This window comes from Lycium ferocissimum, chromosome 4 (genome assembly GCF_029784015.1).
Source record: "Lycium ferocissimum isolate CSIRO_LF1 chromosome 4, AGI_CSIRO_Lferr_CH_V1, whole genome shotgun sequence".
Lineage (NCBI taxonomy): Eukaryota > Viridiplantae > Streptophyta > Magnoliopsida > Solanales > Solanaceae > Lycium > Lycium ferocissimum.
Window position 1 is genome coordinate 23689958 of NC_081345.1, and position 25068 is coordinate 23715025.

The following is a 25068-nucleotide window of genomic DNA, read 5'->3' on the forward strand; positions in this document are numbered from 1 at the left end:
AAAATGGGAGGGGGACTAAACAATAAAAAGATTAAAAAAATTAAAAATCTGCATTAAATGCAGGTTTGTACAACAATTTACTGCACAAATTTTTAAAAAATAATAATTGTAGGAGCCGAGATTCGAACTCGGGTCGTAACCGGTGAGCATCAGCTCAGGGGCACTCCTACCAACTGAACTACTTTAGCAATTGTGTTTGAGGAATCCTTTTAAAATATATGATAGTTTTGCAAGGTATATAAATATATGTATATAGGGTTTTTTCCGAAGTTACGGGGCACGTGTCCCCCACCCTTCAAGGTGGTGTCACACCCCTAATGAGGAGTATGACGGGCTCCGACCCGTAGGTCGAAAACCACCTGACTTAATAGATACTTAGAACATCACATACCATAACTCAGAGAATACCTGTACGCAGAAAAGGCCCAACATAGAAGTCTCCGATAATTCAACACATAGGTACAAATGCGGACCGACAAGGTCGCCACAACATAACGTATTTCATAAAGCCGGCAAGGCTATCAGAAAAATGTCATGAACCTAAAACAAGGCCGACAAGGCCATACATAATATTTACATATCCCACTATGTCGATGAGCCTCTAAGAGTATACATATGAACATATATTATACTAATGTAAAAGTACCAAAAGATAGCAAGCCCTGAGTAGTGGCACTTGCTAACACCGCCGAAGCCGGAAAATCCTACCGCGGTTGCTCCTCGATAACTCGTCGAGCTCGCAAAGACGAAATGCAGCGTCCCGTGCGTGTGAATGTGACGTCGCATTTGATAAAAGTACCGAGTATGTAAGGCAAGAGAGTAGCAACATAATTAAGATATAATGTAACATTAATAAGTAAGGCAAAAGAAAACCGAACATATGGAAGTAGCACAAAATACAATGCATGATAAAAACATTGGTATGCTTATACATATATATATATATATATATATATATATATATATATATATGTACGTAACAGATAGTAGCCATGCCCGACCATTAAGGCTAGGTGTCATATATATAGTATCATGCCCGGCCATTAAGGCTCGGTATCATATATATAGTATCATGCTCGGCCATTAAGGCTCGGTGTTATCATCATTAGCCCGCGTCCGGGCCTCCCGCATCCGGGGCAATATCATAACATGCCTACTGCAGTGGTGTGCACATTTACGCGCCATGCCCGTCTGACTATAGCGCGGCACGGTGTAGTAAAATAGTGAAATACATTTGTTTATATGTATATACCATGTATGAGAAGTCAATGATCTGACCTTTGCCTTTCGGAGTGACATAAAGTCGGTAGCCTCCGAATAGCTTATGGGATTCGTATCGAGTCCAAAGAAGTAATCGATGATGATAAGTAAAATAATATTTTAAGAATCAATAAGATAACAAGACATTAAGATTTGAAATACAAAACACGGGAATGGAGTGGATTTGTTATGAACGCTCGTGTTTATATTCTAGTTGGATTCGTGCCAAAGAAAGAGGGAAACGAACACCTTACATACCTTATCCGTCAAGCCACCACTTAAAGAATTCCTTACACCGATGCTTGCCCTTCACCCGAGCCTATATATTGAGAAATATACCTTTAATCATACTTTCATCATATTTCCATCAACTTATAAGCACTAATTATGGAAGACTAATTTGGGTTACGAAAATTTGGGCAGCATCTCCCCTATATCTACTTCCTCCAAATACCAAAACAACTCCCAAACAATACCAACAATAATAACAACAATATCCTCAATATTCTACAAGATAAATATGTATATTTTCATCCAAACTCTCTTCAAACCTCAACCCATAAGCCAACAACATCAACACAATAAACTATAAATTTTATTCTCGTAAATATTCCTAAATCAATGTTAATAAAGAGAGAGATTCAATAATTTATACCTTATCTTTACTAGAGTAGCAAGATCTTCAATATTTACTTTGTTTCCAAGCCAACTCCAACACACGTAATGAAATTATAAACGAGACTACACGTTGTCGTGACCTTGATTAATACGCCGTAACTTGAAATTGACTCAAAATCCTCACCTTTTATGTGATATAAGAGAGTCTTGCTTGCTGAATTTTCTGGAAATTTTTAGAAGTTTTTGATGGAAAAAAATGGGGTTTTTAACCTTTTTATAGTGGCTCAAAGTCGGCAGTACTGTAGCAGTGCTGTTTCTGTTCTGTCAGCCTAAATTGTAACGTCCATAATTCTCTACTCCGATGTCCTATCGATGAGCGGGTTGTTGCGTTGGAAACTAGACTCGACAAACTTCATTTTAGGATTTTGAAACACCTTAAAACTCCTAATATGCATGAAGATATACCCCGCCAAAGTTGACTCAAAATTCTATCCTTGATTCTGCCAACTTTTTTTTTTCTTTCAATTTTTCGACAAACTTATTTTCTTTGATTTGCTTGGTCCTAGAGTCTTCCATAGCTCATGATATGAACTTAAACCCTCGTAACCATGAGATAGGTTCATACAATCTCCCATATCCTAGGAAGTGCTCCACGTCTACACTTAGACAACTAATGCCTAATAGATTTCACGTACAAAACTACGAGGTGTAACAGGTGGGTCCGCCCTTGGCCATGTCAATGGATTAGAAGAGGAAGATTCTATTTTAATATTTTAGATCATGTTTCATCCAGAATAATTCGATTTCCACAAGTGCTCTGCTGAATTAATGAGCAATGGTGTTGTCAAAGGCGAAAAGCGTTAGATGGAATTTCAGTCAGATTGTTAGGCCACACATTTTACTAAGACTTAAAAGTTGTAGTGTCTGTCAATATGTTTTTTGAGTATACGGAGGCGTGTATTATATATAGTAGCCTTAGGTTAACGGGAAAAGGGTCAAAAATACCCCTCTACTTTGGGAAAAGGACTAAAAATATCCTTCGTTACGAATTTGGGTAAAAAATACCCCTCTTGTCATTAAAGTTTTCAAATATACCCCTCTCTTAACAGAAATCCCCAAATCCCCAAAAATAACCCGATTTCATCTTTTAAACCCGACTCAACTAAATAATAACCCATACGGTCTCCTTATTCCCCCAATTTCTCTCAAACTATTCCACTTCTTCCCTTCGTAACAGAGTATATTTTTAGCCCTTTTTCCAAAGTAGAGGGGGTATTTTTGTCACGCCCCGAACCATGGCCTGGGCGTAACACGGCACTCGGTGCCTGACTGCATGTGACCGAGCGAATCACATGGCTTGCTAAATCAACATGGGGCATAAACATGAGCGGAATATAACATGAAACATGATGAGCCTTAACAAAACATGAGAAGTCATAATATATTTAATAAATACTTGTATAAAACGTGAATGCGGAAATATCGTAAACTGAGCCAAAGATGGCTACACAACTCTGAGTATCTTACATAACTGACTAACTAGTCTATGAAACCTCTATCATGAATCTGAACGGTAAAGCCTACTTGCTGGGACAAGGCCCCCAGCATACCTTAACTTACTAAACATGACATACAAATAAATAAGGATAACACCTCGAATAAGATGGGGCTCACTAACAAGCTGATACGAGTAAATCCTACTAAGCAGATGTGGCGTCTTGTAAATCCGTACCTGCATCGTGAAATGCAGGCCCCCGGGAAATAGAAAAGGGATGTCAGCACATTGAATGTACTGATATGTAAAGAAACTGAATGAAATAAGCATGGTACATGAAATAACATGATAAGAGCTGAAACTGAAACCTGGTCATGAACATGAACATGAATACATATATAAATAACATGAGTAAAAATATCTTTGGGAGAGCATTAGTATAACCGACAGTAACCACCACGTTAGTACGTGGCGTCTGATCTCTGCCCGATCAGCTAAGCCATCTTGTACCTTGTCGGGGTACAAGACATGAACATGACATGAATGGATCCAAAATCCCTCAATGGGAATACATGAAGGAATCGTCCTACTGGGCAGAGCGATCCTTATCCTATATTGGCATACGTAGTTTCAGGCATAAAACCTTCTCGGTAATCTATGCAACTCCCAAAAACATGAACATGATATAGTTGGCTGAGAAGCCCATGAATTTCATAAAAACATGACTTGTATTATAACATGGATAAGGTTATATAATTTATTTGCATGAAAACGTGTGGACATGTAGGATATTCATGAAAGTGAGCATAATATTTAATATCTTGCATGTAGGAACCCATGGAATGCAACATATGGGTTTTCATGGATTACGGACGGATTCCCAATAACCAAAATGAAAGATTAGGAATACAATAACGAACTAGTAATCTAACATAGTATATCATGGTACATGGACTTAGGGTTTATCATGAACTTATCTAAAAACCCTAGTTTTGGTGAACTCTTGTATAATCATGGAAGAACGTGGCGTGGGTAAGAACAATGATGTTCCCACACGTTGATAGAAACCCTACATACCTGTTAGTGCTCCAAAACTTGTAATAGAATTCCAAAAGCTTAAACCTTGAGGCTTGAGATGGATTTTCTTGAAAACCGTAGGTTAGGAACAATGATTTCCTTATTAGATTACATGAATATATGTTAGAATTGACTTGGAATGGCTTACCTTGTTGTTTTGGATTGATGGGAGAAGAAAACCTTCCTACCAGGGCTTGGGAGTATGAAAAATAGAATAAAAAGGTTGAACTGAGGTATTTTTACTTAACTGAGTTGGGGCATTATACGGTCCATGTATACGGTCCGTATAAATTTATACGGTCTGCATAAACTGACCGTATTTAACAATGATTAAAATTCCAGAAACTGATATTTCCCAAAAGAGTTTTACGGACTGAAAGTACAGTCCGTATATTATTATAGAATCACCAAGTACGGTCCGTATTAAAGCATTTTAAAACTTTGGCAGAAACTAGAATTTCTGCCTACTAAACAGGGTCTGAAAGTATGGGTCGTATAATAATATACGGTCCGTATATCTGGTCGTAAAAGTGGGACTTTGCTGAACTGAGACGAATTTATTCTCAACACTTCTCATCTGGTCTTCTAAGTCTCAAATCATGAACGTTGCCTAGTTTAATGGTACGAGGTGTTACAAATTTTGACCCTTTTCCCTAGTTTAAATTTTAGTGACTCTTGAGGAGAGATTCTCTCATATGTACTCGTAATAAGTTAAAGTACTCTAACATAAACATTTTCACAAATATAGTACAATTCTCCAAGCTTGTTGCTGCATGAAGAAATCAAAAAACCCTCCTGTTTTAAAATCATCAATTTGGCTGAGAGGTTATTGCAGGTCACAAAATACTAAAACACATACCATTATAAGAGATGCTCAGAGCTTTAAACTAACAAAAAGATTTTCAATATGTGTATCCACCAAAACGTCTATGTCTATGGCCTCCTTCAGAGCTTCTTCTCCAAAATCAGGAAATAGTGTATTTGTGAAGTACAATTCAGAATAAGCGAGTTGCCACAATAAGAAGTTACTGATTCTCTATTCTTCACCGGTCCTTATTAGTAAATCAGGTTTGGGGAACTTGGCGCACTTAGTAGAGAGTTCTTGCTCAAATAATTTGTTGTCGATATCCTCTAATTGTAGGATACCATCCTTCAATTTACTGGCAATGCTCTTGGTTGCTTGTAACATGTCATAATGTCCTCCATAATTTAGTGCCATCATAAGATGCAGTCCTTCGTTGGCTTTGGTGGCCTCCTCTGTTAACTCGATGCTTTTCTGTAAAGTTACGGGAAGTCTAGGTCTATCTCCAATAACAGATACTCGTAGCCCCAAATTGTTGATTCAAAGGAATGAGAAAATTGAAAAGAGAAATCCCTCTGTCAATTTAGCTACACAAATTAATTTAACCAAACCAAGTACATCATAAATTCTTGAAAGAACTCTTCGAACAGTTGCATCAAGAAATCAACCTCCTCCTGCTCAAAGTCAAATTGTTATTATATAGCTACACAAATTAATGTTTATAGCTTGCTTTAAATCACAAGTTTCAAAAGTTTTTCTTGTTTCAATCTTGTGCTCCTCACATATGGGACAAAGAGAATAATATATTTTCTCTTTATATAAATTTGGAAGTTGAACGATTCCAGTTTTCAGTGGAGAAAGCAAAAGCAGTGAGAACTTCTATTCTGAGTTTGGAAGAAATGTTACAAATATTTTTAAGATTAGGATTAAGAAAATTTGTGACTTTCTTGTACCGGTAAGCCTCTAGACTTAGCCCATCTCCTGTTGCCGTCCATTATTATAGCTACATGTTTAGGTATAAGCTCTGGATGAAGTTGGATACTACGCACAGATGCTGATGAATTCGATGATGGAAAACCCAAATTATGAGAGTTGTTGTATATTGGGAGGAGCTTGGCCTGGCACATTAAAAAAAGAGCTCATTTCCTCAACCTTAATAAGTTTTATACTTTGCAGCAAAGAATTCACAAATGTGTTCTAGTAGTAATATACTTGACAGAAGGCTTGAAGCTTGCCATAGTAATATACTACTCGAGAAGAAATTAAAATCAAGACACTGCAACCAATAACCTAAACTTGAAGTTTTGAATAACAACCACAAAATCAATTCCTTGCAGTAATTAGTTTAGTCTCATTAATATCAAGGATTGGGATTTCAGAACATGAGTTTCTTATGCAACTTATGGAACTTGCTGTAATAGTTATATAACTAGCAATAATGATAGTTGATGACGATGTTGTTTTTGGTGATGGTCGATAGTGATAGTTATAAATTTACAATCCAAATCTGAAAAGTCTTAGCAAGCACCTACTTCTGCCGACCAAATTGACTTTCTTATCCGTGTATTAAAACTAGCATAGCTAATACCTAGCTGTGGTTGATTGTCATTTTAATATCTCACAAAAATAAAACAAGTATAAGTTGTAAATAAATTTATGTATAGCGGTATAAGGCCAATAAAGCAATCGCTAGAGGCCCCAATTTTTTTGGGACCCCATTTTTTCCTTAAAGATGTATTTTATATATAAATTGTTGCCTCAATCGAAAGAAATTTTTTCAAAATTAAAACTGATAAGATCTTATCTAAGATCAGTAATGTCTGAAAAGAGACTGAATGGATTAGATATATTATCAATTGAAAAGAATTTGTTAGAAAAAAATCAATTAAAAACAGTAATTAATGACTTTGCATCTGAAAAAGCTAGAAAAGTAGACGTTAAACAAAAATATATATGACGATCTTTTATTTAAAAACTTAGGTTCTCTGTTTGAAGTTTAGCTTTAGACCCCCAATGTTGTTGAGACGGCCCTGTCTATCACTCCACACTTAAACGCTTTTCATCTGTACGCTACTCTCTGGATAGCAAGAAGAAGATGTTGATGATGCTCACTGGTAGGCTCTTCCTCTTCTCAATCTATTAGAAACAAAATTCTTGAACTTCTAAAAAATTATATAATGTTTATTAATTTCTAATACAATAATTTAAACATTTTTGCATAATTAATTGTTGCATTACTTATTTTTGTATAACTGACCCTGCACAACTAATTACTGCGTCACTAATACTTGTGTAACTCTAGTCAGTCGCCAAATGATCCCTTATTGAAGTGCTAAACAGAATCTTAGGCTGCATGGGTTACTATAGTGATAAATAAATTTGCCATTGCAAAGAGCCAAAGAAGTGTTTCACATGACAATAACAACATATCCAGTGTAATCTCACAAATGAAGTCTGAGGAAGGTAGGATGTAGTTCATGGGCGGACCCACCTTAGGCGAAGGGTGGTGTGTGCACACCCTTCACTGGAAAATTACGCGTTGTACATAGGTTAAATGTTAGCGATTATGAGTATATATTTAATTTTGCACACCCTTAACACAAGTGAGAACAAAATTTGCACACTCTTCCCCAAATTACTGGCTCCGCCACTGGGATGTACGTGAACCTTGTCCCTACTTTTTGTCGGAGTATTTCACATCATCAAGAAGATATTAATTGTTTTCTTTTAAAGTTACCCCTATTTAGATAAGTTGTAATCAAAATATGTACTATTTAATTAAGGGTAAATTAGTTTAAAATATTTTTTACTTTTATAAATGATTTCTTAAGGAGTGTGTCCAAGCTAATTAAATGCACCATTTATATGAACCGGAGGGAGTAGCTAATTAACTTCTCTCTGGCTCTTTTTTCTTAAATCCTTACTAGTACTCCCTCTGGATCAAAAAAAGAGTCCACCTAGCCATTTGCACACCCCTTAAGAAAATACTAATTCCTAGACAAAAATAGGTAATTTGACTAAACTACCCCTAATTAAATAGATATTGGGATTTGATCATATAACACTTAACAGGGGCAAATCTAAAAAAACAAGGTTAATTCTTTCTTGATTTGATAAGTGGACACTTTTTTTTTACCAAAAAAAAAAAGAGAGGCTAATTAGACACTTTTTTTTATCCGGAGGGAGAATTAGTTTTAGTTGACTTTACATAATCTCCACAGTTTGATGAATTTGGCAATTTTATTACTCCAAACTCACAACATGATAATAAGTTACAATCACATCAAGAACATTCATGTCCAATTTAATTTGAGGCACCTAAAGAAATAACGAACTAGTCAATTTATCCAAGCTTCGCGCGATCATATATATATATATATATATATATATATATATATATATATATATGGAGAGAGATGTAATCCAATTAACTCCAAAAAAAATTATATCATCTATTTAAAAATTTATTTTGTTTAAAGTGAAAAGCGTAGGGATCAATATTGTCTGCTAATTCATCATGCACTTGACTAATCTCCAAAACAAAACTGTAAAATTGGAAAACATCATGTAACAAAATAAATAAATATCAAATAAGAAAAAATCTAACTAATTTCGTTGAAATTATGGCAAGGAAATGATTACCTTCTATTCATTTTTTTTTTATTTTTCATCTGATGTCCGGTATTTATATTAATGTCCGATTAAATTTGAATTCGTAGCGGAACGACCCACATTAGGCGGTAAGAGTTCCCTAACAAATGTGGTTTCATGCCCAAAGCTCGAACCTGAACATCTGATTAAAAATGAAAGAATACTTACCACTCCATCACAATTATTGTCAGTGATTAAGATCTATTCTACAACTTATTGAAAAATGTTAAAGCCATGAAAAAATTTATTCTTAGAAAGACATGGGTGGTAATAATATATCCCTTCCCAGAGATTGCCAAGTTAAGAAAAAACTTAAAAAGTTGAATCAGAATCGTGAAAGTCAAAAGCCTTATAGTATGAAATTATATATTAATCAAAGAATTAGCTCACTTAAATAAAATTAATTACTTATCTTCTCCACTTTTCATATTTCACTTATGATAGAAATTGTCAATGGTTTAATAATTAAGTAATCACTGCCCCTTCTGTAACTCCTCCCCCAATTCCCCAAAACATTATACTACTGTTTAATTTTAGAATGAACTTTTATCTTGTCAAGACTTTCATAAAATAAGAACTTCAAACAAATCACGTGAAATAGTGGGGAAGGAATTGCTTGAGGTGAGAAAGATGAGAGAAAGAAAGAAATGGGAAAGGTGGTACAATCCGCACTTCAAACTCATCAGATTGTCTTAAGATTTAGGAATACTTTTAAGAGAAGTTATAGAGAAAACGACTCATCATGATTCTGATTAGTTACAACCAGATTTCTAGGACCACATCTCCAAATTATTTTCATATATATAATTTCTTTTTTTTCCATTGTAGAAAATAGTAGGAAAAAACTAAAAAATGGAGGACAATTAAAAAAAGAAAATATTAAAATGTGTAGAAGCATTAACAAAAATTCATGATTTTTTTCTAAAAATATTCTTCTTTTTTCCTTTTAACATGCAAAAATAATTTGAGTCACTTAACCAAAATTGGAAAGATTCTGCATAAATGTCGAGAGAAATATTGGTAATACATAAAATATTTTCTGCATTTGGCTTAAAGGAACCGTTACAGACAGATCATTTTTCTTCTTGGCATCTCCTGCCTTATTGTATTCTTGACACTCTATTCCTCCGCTACTTCATCTGCTTCCTAGACTACTTAAAAATACGAATTCAATGAATAAATTTCCGAGCTATTGTCATATCTAATCCCGCAAGCCAATCACCATTAAAGAGCTTTCTTTTTCAATCCGAACTAAATTATGAATTTAATACTACAGTAAATATAACAATAGTATCTCCAATTTAATATGTTCGTTAATAGTATACAACCTCAATGAGTGTTGGTTTATCAAAGGACAGTGTAGCTTCATGTTTTAATTATTTTGTTCCTTGGGTTAAATACTACCCCATTTCATTTAATTAAAATTGGTCGTTTGATGATGGGTAACTCGGTTATATTCATTTAATTAGTCTCGGTTTAAGTTAGAATCGGACAAGTAGAAACCTTTGTTATGATATAGTAGAATTATTCGGCCGAATGTTAAATGGCTCTTCCAAGTTAGAATTTTGTTTTGCTGGTTCATTAATTGTGATAATTCATATTGATAATGCATAAGAAAGTTTTGAATATGTTTAGAATAAATCAAAGAAGGCGGAAAATAAGCATTCTTAAGTTCATAAACATAATGTATCCTAAAAAATAATTTAAGCCAAATATAAGTTGATAAAGCGACCGTGCTAGAATCACGGGATTCGAGGGGTGCCTCACACCTTCCCCTCGGTCAACAGAATTCCTTACTCGGACTTTTGTTTCCGCAGACTAATAAAAATAGAGTCATTTCCTTTTGATTAGGGATTCAATAAAGTGACTTAGAACACCAAAACTCAATTCCAAGTGGCGACTCTGAATAAATAAAATAATCCCTTTTCAAAATGTCACTTCAATTGGAAAAACTCTCTTTTTAAATCCTTTTAAGCGGGGGGTAAAAAAAAGGGGTGTGACAGATGGCGACTCCACTGGGGAAAACCAGAATTCGAGCTTTTTATATTGACTCATATTTGGCTTTACCTGATTTTTTTTTGGGATACATATACTATTTATTGACCTAATGTGCTATTTGCCTGCTTATTTACCGTTTTGATATTGTCTGAATTGTAATATAAACAGTCTTCTCTCGCGCACCCATACGAGTCTTCTGGCATACACTTCACACACATTGTGCACTCAGAGACGCAATTACGCTCCCGAACCTTTCTTTGAGATACCAGAGATGCGGTTACGCTCCTGGGAAGGATGTTTACAGTCACACATGTTTTAGGATGGGGAGGAAAAATAGTGAGGCCGGAAAGCACTACTACCGGTAAACTGTCCCTTGCCCGACTCGAGTTGTCTGCTCGTTTTACCGCCAGTCTAGACACCTACTCCATCACGATGCTAAACTTTGTAGAACAAGCCACATGCGGTGATTATCCTTAGTAGGTTACGCTTTATTTGCATCATGTACAATTGACTTAGTGGGGCTCGGCACAAGGGTCGGGTCCGTCTAGGACAGGTACCCTATATCCAGACCAACAGGTGCATTCTCTGTGTTATTTGTAACATCATATGGAAGGTTTGTCGATTGTTGACCGGCTCTAGGGTGAATTGATTAAAAAAAAAAAGAGATCAAGAATACTCGAATTTTAATTATTAAGACCCAAGTGATGCATGATTTTACCTTTTAAAAAAAGACGAGTTTTCAAAATAGTTGAGTTTTTTTCCCCCATTTTTTTTCTCTAATGAACTACGCACACCTGATTCTCATCCCGGTGAGATACGTAGGCAGCCCTTCTTGGGTTCGGTATTCCTTATAAAAAAAAATCTTAAAAAAAAAAATGAGAGTTGTTATTCTTATAGATAAAAAAAATAAAGACCTTTTATTTGCTTATCACATAATTTTTTTTAAAAAAGAATTATTTGTATGCTTTTTGCATGAACTACGCACACCTGATTCTCATCCCGGTGAGATACGTAGGCAGCCCTTCCTGGGTTCGGTATTCCTTATTAAAAAAAAAATCTAATAAAAAAAATGAGAGTTGTTATTCTTATAGATAAAAAAATAAAATAAAACCTTTTATTTGCTTATCACATAATTTTTTTTTAAAAAAAAGAATTATTTGTATGCTTTCTGCACGAACTACGCACACCTGATTCTTATTTCGACAAGATACATAGGCAACCCTTCATTCGGGTTCGGTCCACCTATAAAAAGGAATAAAAAAAAATCTCTTGACTTGGTTGGCACCAACATATTTAGGAGTGTGCATGATAAAGAAACAAGTGTTAAATAATTTAGATGATAGAGAGGACCAACTTTGTTGTGAACCATAGATTCTTTTGATACCTCTTGATTATACCTATGTGACACTTGAGAAATTCTTTTGCTAAAATTTATGGTCAAAATTAATCCGACCTCATCGTTTCATGTGCATTGTGTGGTGAGCTTTAGATTGAAAATTCAATGACATTGCTTTGTTGATCTAGAACTTGGCCCGAATGTTTGTTGAGGCGAAATATTAAGCAACACTTGGTTTGAGAAAGGATTGTAGGCTTTCTTTGACCCGATTGTGTCTTTCAAGCCTACCAAATGACATATGATCCCTAGTGTTACCCTTTTGAGCCTAAAACCTTTTTCTTTGGATAAATCACAATTTATCCTATATCCTTTCGAGTACATAAGTGCACTATCTCTCTTTTGGCCCCACCTCATTGAGCGCACTAACAAAATCTAAGCTGGGAAAGGGGAAAAGTGAAAAATGCAAAAGTCCAAGTAAATTACAACAACAAAAGAAAGAGCTGCGAAAAAAAAAACTACAAAAAATGGAGGAAAGCTCAAAAAAGAGAGGAGAAAAGTTAAAGAAAAAAAAAATCAGCAAAGCAAATAAAGATCGAGTGCGAACATCCAAAAAAATAAAATATAGAAGTATAGTGTTATGCTCAAGGAGGGAATAGTCACTTTATCACAAATATATATCCTACCCATCTGTAATCCTATTACAAGCCAATAACAAGTCCTACTTGATCCCATTCTGAGTGTCCTCACATTAGTAGATACTTACATGAAGGCCAAGCATATGGTATCTCAATTGCATGCATTGAACATCCTTCTGAGTGTGAGTTTACTTCTTGAACGTCCTAAGATCTAAATGCTTAAATTGAGTGTGAATTAGGACTTTACTTGTGGTAAAGGGGCTTGAAACATGAGGATAGGAATAATTCAAAACCTCTAATTGATGCAAAATGAATAGATCATATCAATACTTAGGTATGTTTGAGGTACCATTTGAAACTATAGGAATCACTTGTAATTTGACCTCCGGTTCGTCCGAGAGTAATTGATGGTAATTTCCGATGCATAATACAAATAGTTAGTGCCAACTAAAGTCAAGATATACTAAACCGATGAATTGATTTCTTTGTCTTCATCCTCTGGTGCTCCTTATAAGAGACACCCTTTTGAAAAAAGAAAAAAAAAAGCAAAAAAAAAAATCTTAGTTTTTTTATGAACTACGTTCGACCTTATTCTTGCTAAGGCAGGATACGTAGGCAATCCTATACTAGGGCTTGGCCTCACTCAATAATAAGTCTCATATCCCCAAAAGATCAAAATTGGGACATTTTTTTTTATTTTTTTTTCAAAAAAAAAAAAAAAAAAAATCAAAGTTCCTCAGTTTCAAAATTGGGACAGTGTATTTTAGAAATTTCAGTCAAGAAAAATCCAAAAAATAAAAAGAGTTTCAAAGTTCCTCAGTTTCAAAAATTGGGGCATTTTTTTTTTTAAAAAAACTAAACTATTTTATTCATGCTTCACAGGGTACGACATACCCTGGTTGCATTTTAGGGAACAAAAACCTCCTATTTTTTTTTCCTCCATGCCTTCACAAGGTACGACATTCCCTGGTTGCAATTTAGGGAACTAAATCCCCTACTTTTTTTCGATGACTTCATAGGGTACGACAATCCCTAGTTGCATTTTAGATAACAAAAACCCCTACTTTTTTTTCCTCCATGCCTTCACAGGGTACGACATTCCCTGGTTGCATTTTAGGGAACTAAATCCCCTACTTTTTTTAATGACTTCACAGGGTACGACACTCTCTGATTGCATTTTAGGGAACAAAAACTTCCTATTTTTTTTCATGCCTTCACAGGGTATAGCAATCCCTGGTTCCATTTTTAGGGAACAAAAATCTCATTTCTTATTTCATGACTTCACAGGGTACGACACTCCCTGGTTGCATTTTAGGGAACTAAAATCCCTACTTTTTTTCATGATTTCACAGGGTACGACCCTCCCTGGTTGCATTTTAGGGACAAAAATCCCTATTTCTTTTCATGCCTTCACAGGGTACGACCTTCCCTGGTTGTATTTTAGGGAACTAAAACCCTTACCTTTTTTTCACGACTTCACAGGGTACAACAATCCCTGGTCGTATTTTAGGGAACAAAAACCCCTTTTTCTTTTCATGACTTCACAGGGTACGACATTCCCTGGTTGCATTTTAGGGAATAAAAACCCCTACTTTTTTTCATGCCTTTGCAGGGTACAACAATCCCTGATTGTATTTTAGGGAACAAAAGCCCTTATACTTTTTCATGGCTACACAGGGTACAACAATCCCTGGTTGCATTTTAGGGAACGAAATCCCCTAAGTTTAGTTTCATGACTTCACAAGGTACGACAATCCTTGGTTGCATTTTAGGGAAAAAAATCCCTAATTATTTTCATGCCTTCAGAAGGTATTACATTCCCTGGTTGCATTTTAGAGAACCAAAATCCCTACTTTTTTTCATGACTTCATAGGGTAAGACGCTCCCTAGTTGCATTTTAGGGAATAAAAACCCCTACTTTTTTTCATACCTTCGCAGGGTACAACAATTCCTGTTTGTATTTTAGGGAACAAAAGCCCTTACACTTTTTCATGGCTTCACAGGGTACAACAATCTCTGGTTGCATTTTAGGGAACAAAATCCCCTAACTTTAGTTGCGTGACTTCACAAGGTATGAAAATCCTTGGTTGCATTTTAGGGACAAAAATCCCTAATTATTTTCATGCCTTCACGTCAGGTATGACATTCCTTTGTTGCATTTTAGGGAACCAAAATCCCTACTTTTTTCATGACTTCACAGGGTACGACACTCCCTCGTTGCATTTTAGGGAACGAAAACCCCTAAATCTTATTTCATGACTTCACAGGATACAAGAATCCTTGGTTGCATTTTAGGGAACAAAAACCCCTATTTCTTTTCATGCTTTCACAGGGTACGACATTCCCTGGTTGCATTTTAGGGAACAGATACCCCTACCTTTTTCATGACTTCACAGGGTACGTCACTCCCTAGTTGCATTTTAGGGAACAAAATATCCCTACTTTTTTCATGACTTCACAGGGTACGACACTCCCTGGTTGCATTGTAGGGAACAAATACCCCTTCTTTTTTCTTGCCTTCACAGGGTGCAATATTCCCTAGATGCTTTTGATTTTATTTTTGTACTTTGCTTATATTCTTATCATTTTTTTTTCTTTTAGTAGTTACTTTCTAGTTTTTACTAATAACTCCCAAAAATTTCCTAGTGCAAATTGGGGCAGAAAATTTTTGTTCGTTTTGTTCGTCTTTGATGGCTTGCAGGTTTCCCGCAAATCACGAATTTGATGTCAAATGGAGTTCCATCACTGATTAGAGAAAATAATATTGCTCAATCGCAAGGACAGTTAGAGTCAACTTTGACATATAAAGCGGCCCAACATCTCAAGATTCATCTTCTCAGCTTCTAATCAAGAAACAGGCATCCAAGAGTATTCTACGAACTGTCATTTGGAAGAGAATCAACAATTCACTCCAAGTTGCAAGTTCAAGTCACAAATTCTAACTTCAAGATCAAACTTCGAGATCAAGGTACCTACCGAAAGAAGGTGAGGTGATGACAGAAGATCTAAGTGAAGGTCTGAAGAAAGGTTCAAGACAAGTAGAGTAGATAGGATCTTGTATTTCCTTTCTTCTTTTGTTGTATTTTTCATTTTTTTTAATTGTAATAAAAGGAGCCACGAACCGGAACCTCGAAGGGAGCTCACTCGATTCTCCAACTCATCATTCTATCCATCTACCCACTTGAACTACACGTGACCTAATTCCCTTAAAACTCGGGATATGTAGGCTGCCCAAAATCAAGACTCGGCCATATCCTTTTCTTTTGTTTCTTTTCGCCTTTCAAATAATGGTCGTGTGTCAGGTCAAAAATCAGTCACAAGAAATTATGTCTTTGCTCGAAAACTCTTCATGTTTCCAAGCAAAGAGAGACATTCTGTAAACACCTAATTTTTGACCGAACATAAGTTTTTACACCATTTTTTAGCGTTTAAATATTTCTTTTAGGTTTAATTAAATATTTTAATTTTTATTTCATTTTTAGTAAGTCTTACTTTTAAAAGATCGAGAGCTACAAAAATAGTCACATTTTAGGATAAATTTTGTCTTTATTTTTTCAAAAAAAAAAATTACAAAAAATATGTTTTCTTCTAATTTACTAAGAGATAAGAAAATTACTAACTTAAACTACTCTAATCAGCAACCTAATTTGCCCCTACCAAACCCAACGTTACCCCCTCATTATCACTAATTCCCTTATAATCCCTCACCCTTAAAACTCTCACCAAACTAACCTCACACCTCCCTAACTCCTAAAATCTTTCACCCCAAACATTATCCCTTAGTACTCCCTACTCCCTCACATCCCATTTTTCATGGTGCACAATTGCACTTTGTTACAAACACAACACACACAGATATCCATATAAACATACACACATAAAAAAAGAAGAACACACACGATAGTAACCAAAAAAAAAAAAAAAACAGTAAACAGAGAGTAGAAAACAAAAGAAACACGGAGAGCATAAGAAAAAAAAAAAAAAAAAAAAAAAGCAAAATATTGAGAGGAAAAATATCAATTTCGAAAAGGTTTGGTTTGAAAGCTAAGTTGGAGTTAGAGGTTTTGTTCGCGGTTTCGAGTTCGTGGACCTGAAAATTAGCTTTTGTTAACTTTGAAAATCAGTAGATTGTAGCCATTTTTCTGTTGCGAATTAATCTACGCAAAAGGTAACTCTCAATCTTCATTGTATAGTGTAATGTCACAATTATATAAGATCAATTTTTAAACTATTTAGCTGTTATGTCCTCCTTTGGGTATTTGAAATAAGTTTTTGCTATTCCATTTTTTTGAAGTTGTTTATAGTTTCTTTTGTTATGAAATGCTTGGATATTACCATTGCATATAGAAATATGGCGGCTCACATTTGGAATAGTCAGTTTGCTCTCATGAGGTTTTACTACAGTTTCTTCATCGTCTTGCATATTGGCGATTTTATCAATTTATCATTGTTTACTTGATTTTTATTTTTATTTTCTTTGATCTGCTTTTATTTCAAAGTTTATTTAAACTCATGGCTCAGATCAAGGTACTATTAAATTAATTGCGTTGGATGGCTGCAATGCACTTTTTTAATATAAATTTTAGGGGTTTTACTTAAGCAAGAAAAGAAGAATGCTTATCTCCAATTTAATATGTTCGTTAATAGTATACAACCTCAATGAGTGTTGGTTTATCATAGGACAGTGTAGCTTCATGTTTTAATTATTTTGTTCCTTGAGTTAAATACTACCCCATTTCATTTAATTAAATTTGGTCATTTGATGATAGGTCACTCGGTTATATTCATTTAATTAGTCTAGGTTTAAGTTAGAATCGGACAAGTAGGAACCTTTGTTATGATATAGTAGAATTATTCGGCCGAATGTTAAATGGCTCTTCCAAGTTAGAATTTGTTTCTTTGGTTCATTAATTGTGATAATTCATATTGATAATGCATAAGATGAGTTTTGAATATGTTTAGAATAAATCAAAGATGGCGGAAAATAAGCATTCTTAAGTTCATAAACATAATGTATCCTAAAAAATAATTTAAGCCAAATATAAGTTGATAAAGCGACCGTGCTAGAACCACGGGATTCGAGGGGTGCCTCACACCTTCCCCTCGGTCAACAAAATTCCTTACTCGGACTTTTGTTTCCGCAGACCAATAAAAATAGAGTCATTTTCTTTTGGTTAGGGATTCAATAAGGTGACTTGGAACACCAAAACTCAATTCCAAGTGGCGACTCTGAATAAATAAAATAATCCCTTTTCAAAATGTCAGTTCAATTGGAAAAACTCTCTTTTTAAATCCTTTTAAGCGGGGGGTGAAAAAAAGGGGTGTGACACCATTTAATATGCTTCTCTGCCTTGAGTTTGATTTGCATAAGCTTTCTCCAAGTATTGGATTGAGGGGCATTAATGGACTTGGCAACAGGGTGGACTCTAGTATTTTGCCATGACAAAATAAGACCATAAGGACTTTTGGGTCCTCAGATTCCACCACCTTTTATAAGCAAAACCATCACTGATATCTTCAAGTCTTTTAATTCCAATCCCTCCTTCCTTCTTGGTATTACAGAGATTGCTCCAAGCACTCCAATGATACTTATTTTTGTCATTATCAGCTCCCCATAAAAAAATGGCAAATTGGCATTATCACTCCAATATGTTTGCCATGACAATTTTTTTTTTTTAATTGTTTTCATTACATAGAGAGTAAGGAAAGGGGAAATAGGGGAAATAGGGAAAGGGATTACAATGTGGGGATTCAAACCCTCACCAACAAGGTGAGAGTTCATGTAGCCAACCAACTGAGCTACTAAATCCCTATATTTACTAATCAATTGAAAATGAAAACAAAGGAATATTAACTTTATTTACAATCACTATTTAATAATATTAGAATTAGAATTGTTAATGAATTGTGATAAATTGAAATTCTATATCGCTTCATTAATCCAGACTATTCCTTCAATTCTCTCGAATCGATCATAACCACGATCTACATTTCAGAAAATTATGCACCACAAATAAGAGCTAATAAAGAGACCCACAATCTGATGAAAAGACATCACGATTACAGTAGCTAAAGCCTGCAGTCAACCACGGCAGCTTAAGAAGGATAGATTCTCTAGGCTTAAGTCAGGCATACAATTATTGTGCAATTACTTGACACCTACATTACTCAGTAGGCATTTGGACATGCGGTTTGAAATCATAATTTGAAACCATGAGATGAAATCAGCGTTTGGACATGCATTTCATTTGGGCATGATTTGGGGTTTCAAACCATGGTTTCAAAAATTTTAAATAAAAAATTTGATCCATAAGTTTATATTTTGTAAAAAAAAGACCCATAAGTTGGTAGATATCTTTAACAATTACTCTCACCGACCATTTACCAACCTCATTAACTTCCACCAACCTTTATTCACCAACCTCATTACTATTCATGTTAAACTTTCGTTTTTATTGAACTAAAGTTTGATCAATTGGTATTGTGTTTTTTAGAAAGGTCTTCTAGTAGCGTATTAATTTTGTTATGAATTATGAATTGCTCATTTGGTACGATTGCATAAGAATTGGGAATATTTTGATAGTTTTCACAACTTGTGGGGTTTTTATGTTTATACGAGAAAATATAACTTAAGAATATCCAAATTGCATGTCCAAAATATATATATATATATATATATATATATATATATATATATATATATATATATATAATTAGCTGCTAACTGCAATCACAGAGGACAACCTCTAAGAAGTTAAAAAAAAAAAAAATGGCAAACGCAGAGGACAACCTTTAAAGAAGGTGAAAAAAAAAATGCCAAACACAGTAGGATAGGTTGAAGAGTTTATGACGTGATGTGTGTATTTTTGGTGCAAGTATAGGGAAGAAACAGTGTGGAAAAGGAGACAAAAAGGGAAAGTTAAAGAAGCACATGTTTAGTTTTCAGTTGGGGGAATTCATTTGTGGTTGATGTTAGAGAATGCAGCCATTTCGGGTTAAGAAGATATGAAAGCGCATTTATCTCTATAAGAAGGGTGCGTTTTGAGGTGTCAAGTGGGAGAGAAGGTATGTCACAATTGGAGTTTTGAATAAAACGACCTTTTGATTTTTCATTTTTTTTTTTCGTTTTCTTATTGAAAAAGTAATAAGAATGAGAGGTGTTAAGCTTTTTATCATCTTGGCGTCGAGCTATTTTTCCGCAGGACCTCCCCTACAGTATCGTCATCGCAGTAGAGTTTAACCACCAAGTTCGGGATGGATTGGTGTGGTTCCTCTACGCCTAGGACATTTAATATCGAACCTTTGAATGAAGAAAGGCATGAGAGAAAAGCATATTGGCTAGTAATTGTGAGGCTCCAATTCTTGGTGGAGGGGACACCAAAGGCCTACTCCGCCCTTCCATCCCTTGGATAGATAGAGAGGGAGGGCGAGCTTTTGATTTTCATGTTGTCAAAGAGTTGAACAATGTTTTTTCGTGTTGTCAAAGATTTGAACAATGAAAATAGATGGCGAGTGCCTGATCGAATTGATTGAGAATCGTATCTGTGGCTACTGCTGTTTTACCGGTCTGTCTGTCCCCAATAATTAATTCTTGTTGACCACGTCCTATAGGGATCATCGAATCAATAGAAATAAGCCCAGTTTGAAGAGACTCATATACGGAACGACGCGAAATAATACCCGGGGCGGCAGATTCAATTAATCGAAATTCGAAGGCGAAATTTCACCTCTACCATCAATAGGTTTAGCCGGGGCATTTACAACCACGACCCAAATAAGCCTCGCTCGGTATACGAGCAATTCTTCCCGTTGCTTTTACGAACTTCCTTCTTGTATCAACAAACCATCGCCCATGTAATACAACACCAACATTATTTGATTCCAAATTCGAGCAATGCCTATTGTACCCTCTCGCAAATTCTACTAATTCACCCGCCATTACTTCATCAAGACCGTGAATATGAGCAATTCCATCGCCTACTTGAAGTACGGTGCGTATTTACAATCTTTAATTCTCTATTATATTGTTCAATACGTTTACGGATAATATTACTAATTTCGTCAGCTCGAATGGTTACCATGATTCATTCTTTATTCTTTTTTGAAAGAAAAAATAATACCTACAGTAGAAAGACTAATTAGTTATTTCTATCATTGTTCCCAACATGCTAATATTGACACTAATGGTACGTAAATGTAACTCGTTGTTCAAACAACTATTCAGTTTGAACAGCAAAGGGCGATTAATCAAGTCTGACAACAGGTTTTCCAACAAGCCTTAAATCTGATGATCGAGTCGATTCCACGATTATAAGTTCATTCCATACCGGACCAGGCCGGAATAGGGTTTTATACATTCTCATTATGAGAAGGGGTCATTCGGGCCTATCTAAATAGATACTATGTTTGCATATGGATCCCTACATCGTTACATTCCATTTAGGATTAGGAATACGCGTAATCGGACCTGATTTTTACATATCTCTATTGGGACGCTATTCACCTCTTTCAATTACTTAATTACTTAAGGTAAATTCTCATATCTTTTTTTATGAATGTAATGAGTCTATCTTCTCTTCTTTGTTCATATTCCAAAAAGATATTGAAACGAATGTAAGACCAAAATATTCGGAAGACTCTTCTGACAAAATCAAAAATATGTAATTGTCAGCAAAGTTTTTTTTTTTTTTTTTCAAATACAAAAAGCTTTTCTTCTAGAATAGGTCGTCGATTCAGCATTAGATAAAGGGGGTAAAATCCCTGTTTTTACAATTTACAATAAGCGGTTCAAATCATTTTATCAATATAAATATCCTATATCGATAAAATATTTATTTTGAAACCACATCTATATTAACATAGTGGTAGAAAGAGTACCATGCTACGTCTAGACTTCAAACAATTTGTTTTAACCATGTTAATAGTTCCACATTATTGGTTAATAGAGAATCAAAATCGATTTACCAACAAATCGCGATATGCTATGGTTCTTACGTATAATTTTTCGAATTTATACGAAGTAATTCGCGAGATCATGCACCTCTCTTTCCTACTTATAACGGAAAAGGGTACGGTGGTTGGTTGTCCAAATTTCCTATTCTTGAAATAAACAACTCGCACACACTTCCTTTCCAAAAAAAAATCAATACACCAAGCACTACACTAAGATTTATTGGATTTGTTGCAAAAATATCGGTATTAAACCCGAAACTCCCGGGTCTTCTTTTTCATCTTCGATTACTCGATAATTTCCACAAGCACAAATTCCGCTTTTTATAGGACCAAAAATTCTTTCATAAAATAATCCATCTTTTTCCGGTTTATTAGTTTTGTAATGAAAAGTATAGGGTTTTGTTACCTCTCCAACTATCTCTCAATTAGGCAGGATTTTAGTGGCCCAAGCACTTATTTGTTGAGGAGAAACTGATCCAATTCGGAGATGTTGATGTTTATATCGATCGATCATAGAAGAAAATTTATTATTCATTCCGATTAAAATTCCTTCTTATTAATCCGGGAAGTTCTTCTCGTATACAAGGAAATGATTCGAGTTCGCAGCTAAAGATCGTAGTTCTCGAACGAGCAATCGAAAAGATTCTGGAGCATCTTCGGGATTAGGTATTGTTCCCCCAATGATCGTAGTACCAAGTACTTCCCGGCGAGCTCTAATATGATCCGATTTATAAGTAAGTATCTCTTATAAAATATGAGCAACCCCAAGCCCTTCTAGAGCCCAAACCTTATATTCCCTGAGGAGGTTCTACCACGTGGAAACGCTCTTTAATGGAACTTTAGCCTTAGCTGGTCGTGACAAGAAACCACCGGTTTTGTTTGGTGGGGCGGGAATGCCCGACTTATCAATTTATCCGGTAAACTACTAGGGGCTCATGTAGCCCATGCTGGATTAATCGTATTCTGAGCCGGAGCAATGAACCTATTTGAAGTGGCCCATTTCGTACCGGCAGAAGCCTATGTATGAACAAGGATTGATTTTACTTCCCCACCTAGATACTCTAGGTGGGGGGTAGGCCCTCGGGGGAGAAGTTATAGACACCTTTCCATACTTTGTATGTGGAGTACTTTATTTAATTTCTTCTCATAAAAGTATTGGGCTTTGGCGGCATGATACATTTACGTACCATTAGTGCCAATATTGGCATGTTAGGAACAATGAAAGAAATAACTGATTAGTCTTTCTACTATAGGTATTATTTTTTCTTTCAAAAAAGAATAAAGAAAGAATCATGGTAACCATTCGAGCTGACGAAATTAGTAATATTATCCGTGAACGTATTGAACAATATAATAGAGAAGTAAAGATTGTAAATACCGATACCGTACTTCAAGTAGGTAATGGCATTGCTCGTATTCACGGTCTTGATGAAGTAATGCAGGTGAATTAGTAGAATTTGCAGAGGGTACAATAGGCATTGCTCTGAATTTGGAATCAAATAATGTTGGTGTTGTATTAATGGGCGATGGTTTGTTGATACAAGAAGGAAGTTCGGTAAAAGCAACGGGAAGAATTGCTCGTATACCCATGAGCGAGGCTTATTTGGGTCGTGTTGTAAATGCCCCGGCTAAAACTATTGATGGTAGAGGTGAAATTTCACTTTCCGAATTTCGATTAATTGAATCGCCATGCGGTATTATTTCGCGCCGTTCCGTATACGAGCCTCTTCAAACCGGGCTTATTGTTATTGATTCGATGATCCCTATAGGACGTGGTCGCCGAGAATTGATTATTGGGGACGAACGGACCATGCAAAAGAAAAAACAAGAGTAGCCACAGATACGATTCTCTATCAACAAGGTCAAAATGTAATATGTGTTTATGTAGCTATTGGGCAAAAAGCATCTTCTGTGGCCCAAGTAGTAACTACGTTACAGGAAAGGGGAGCGGTGGAATACACTTTCACAATCCCTGGAGAGATGGTTTACTAATAGATCGAGGGGTAAGTCATTCGACTCATTCACATCCAGATCATGAATGTTTGGAATCCATATTATGCAAGGAGACATTGCTTTTGCTAATTCGAATTGAAGGGTGATATAAAATCGGTCTATTTCTGTTATCATATCCATAGTTAGCCCATTCATCATAGTTAGCCGTTCCAGCTCTGTATCAAGGTCACGATCGATATTGTCACTAGCATCAAGATTGTCACTATCATCAATATCGTCACTACCATCAATATTGATCTCATCAAGAAGAAAACCTTTAGGCTTGCTATCCAGGAACTTGTTCAGAAATACCGTAATGAAAGAAACATAGGAGTTTGTCGCTAGGTATTTGACCAAATAGGATCGTCCAGTTCCTATAGAACCTATCACTAAAATACCCCTAGAGGGGGATAAGGCTAAGTGGAGCGAAAAGGATTTTCCATGAGATGGAAAATGAAAATGATTTTCCCCACACGAAGTTTGTGAACCTATCCAAGGAGGAGTTGTTGATGGTGCAAGAGAGGGACTGGAAATAAATGGCAAAGAAAATAACTTTCGGACTAGTTCAATTTCAAAAGATAGCCCATAAAAAAAAAAATTTCCCAAAATTATATAGGGAGACCAAGTTCCTCATCCACGATTAACGTCGAAAACTAACAAAAAGGCAAAACTACACATACTCACCAAATAAACCCATCTTCATAGCTAATGAATACGCTGAACCAAAAAGCAAATAAAAATAATATGCTCTCTGGTTCATATTTCTACTAATTGTTTATTAAGTAGCGGTTAAGCCACACTGACAAAAAGAGCTAACACATTATACAAATTAAAATGCTAGCACTTCGTCACTAGCCATTTTATACAAGATTATCAAGGGAATGAAATTTATTAATGGTGGAAGTTTGTAGTCACATAATATTTTTTATCATAAGTGGTGTATTAAAGTTTTAAAATCTAGATTTATTATTGGTAATTTTAGAGATTTTAGTTCCATAAAAAGAAGTTGTTCTGTTACCCAAAAAGAAAAAGATAGTGGTGGGGTAGTATTAAAATGAGGTATTGTTATAAAGATAGTTGTCGTTGTTATAGATAAGACATTGTTATAGAGAGATAAAATATAACATAAAAATTTAATTCTGAAAAATATCAGCTTTTATAGTGAAATATTATTAATAATGATGCATTTGTATAGAGGTCTGACCGTCTTAACTTAAACAAATTCATGTCTAAGTATCTAGTTTAGTACTTG

General features: G+C 35.3%; 1 pseudogene; it reads right to left on the reverse strand.

Moving 5' to 3' along the window:
- Positions 1 to 5170: 5170 nt before the first annotated feature.
- On the reverse strand, positions 5171 to 6643 carry LOC132054480 ((2Z,6Z)-farnesyl diphosphate synthase CPT6, chloroplastic-like; annotated as a pseudogene).
- Positions 6644 to 25068: the final 18425 nt, after the last annotated feature.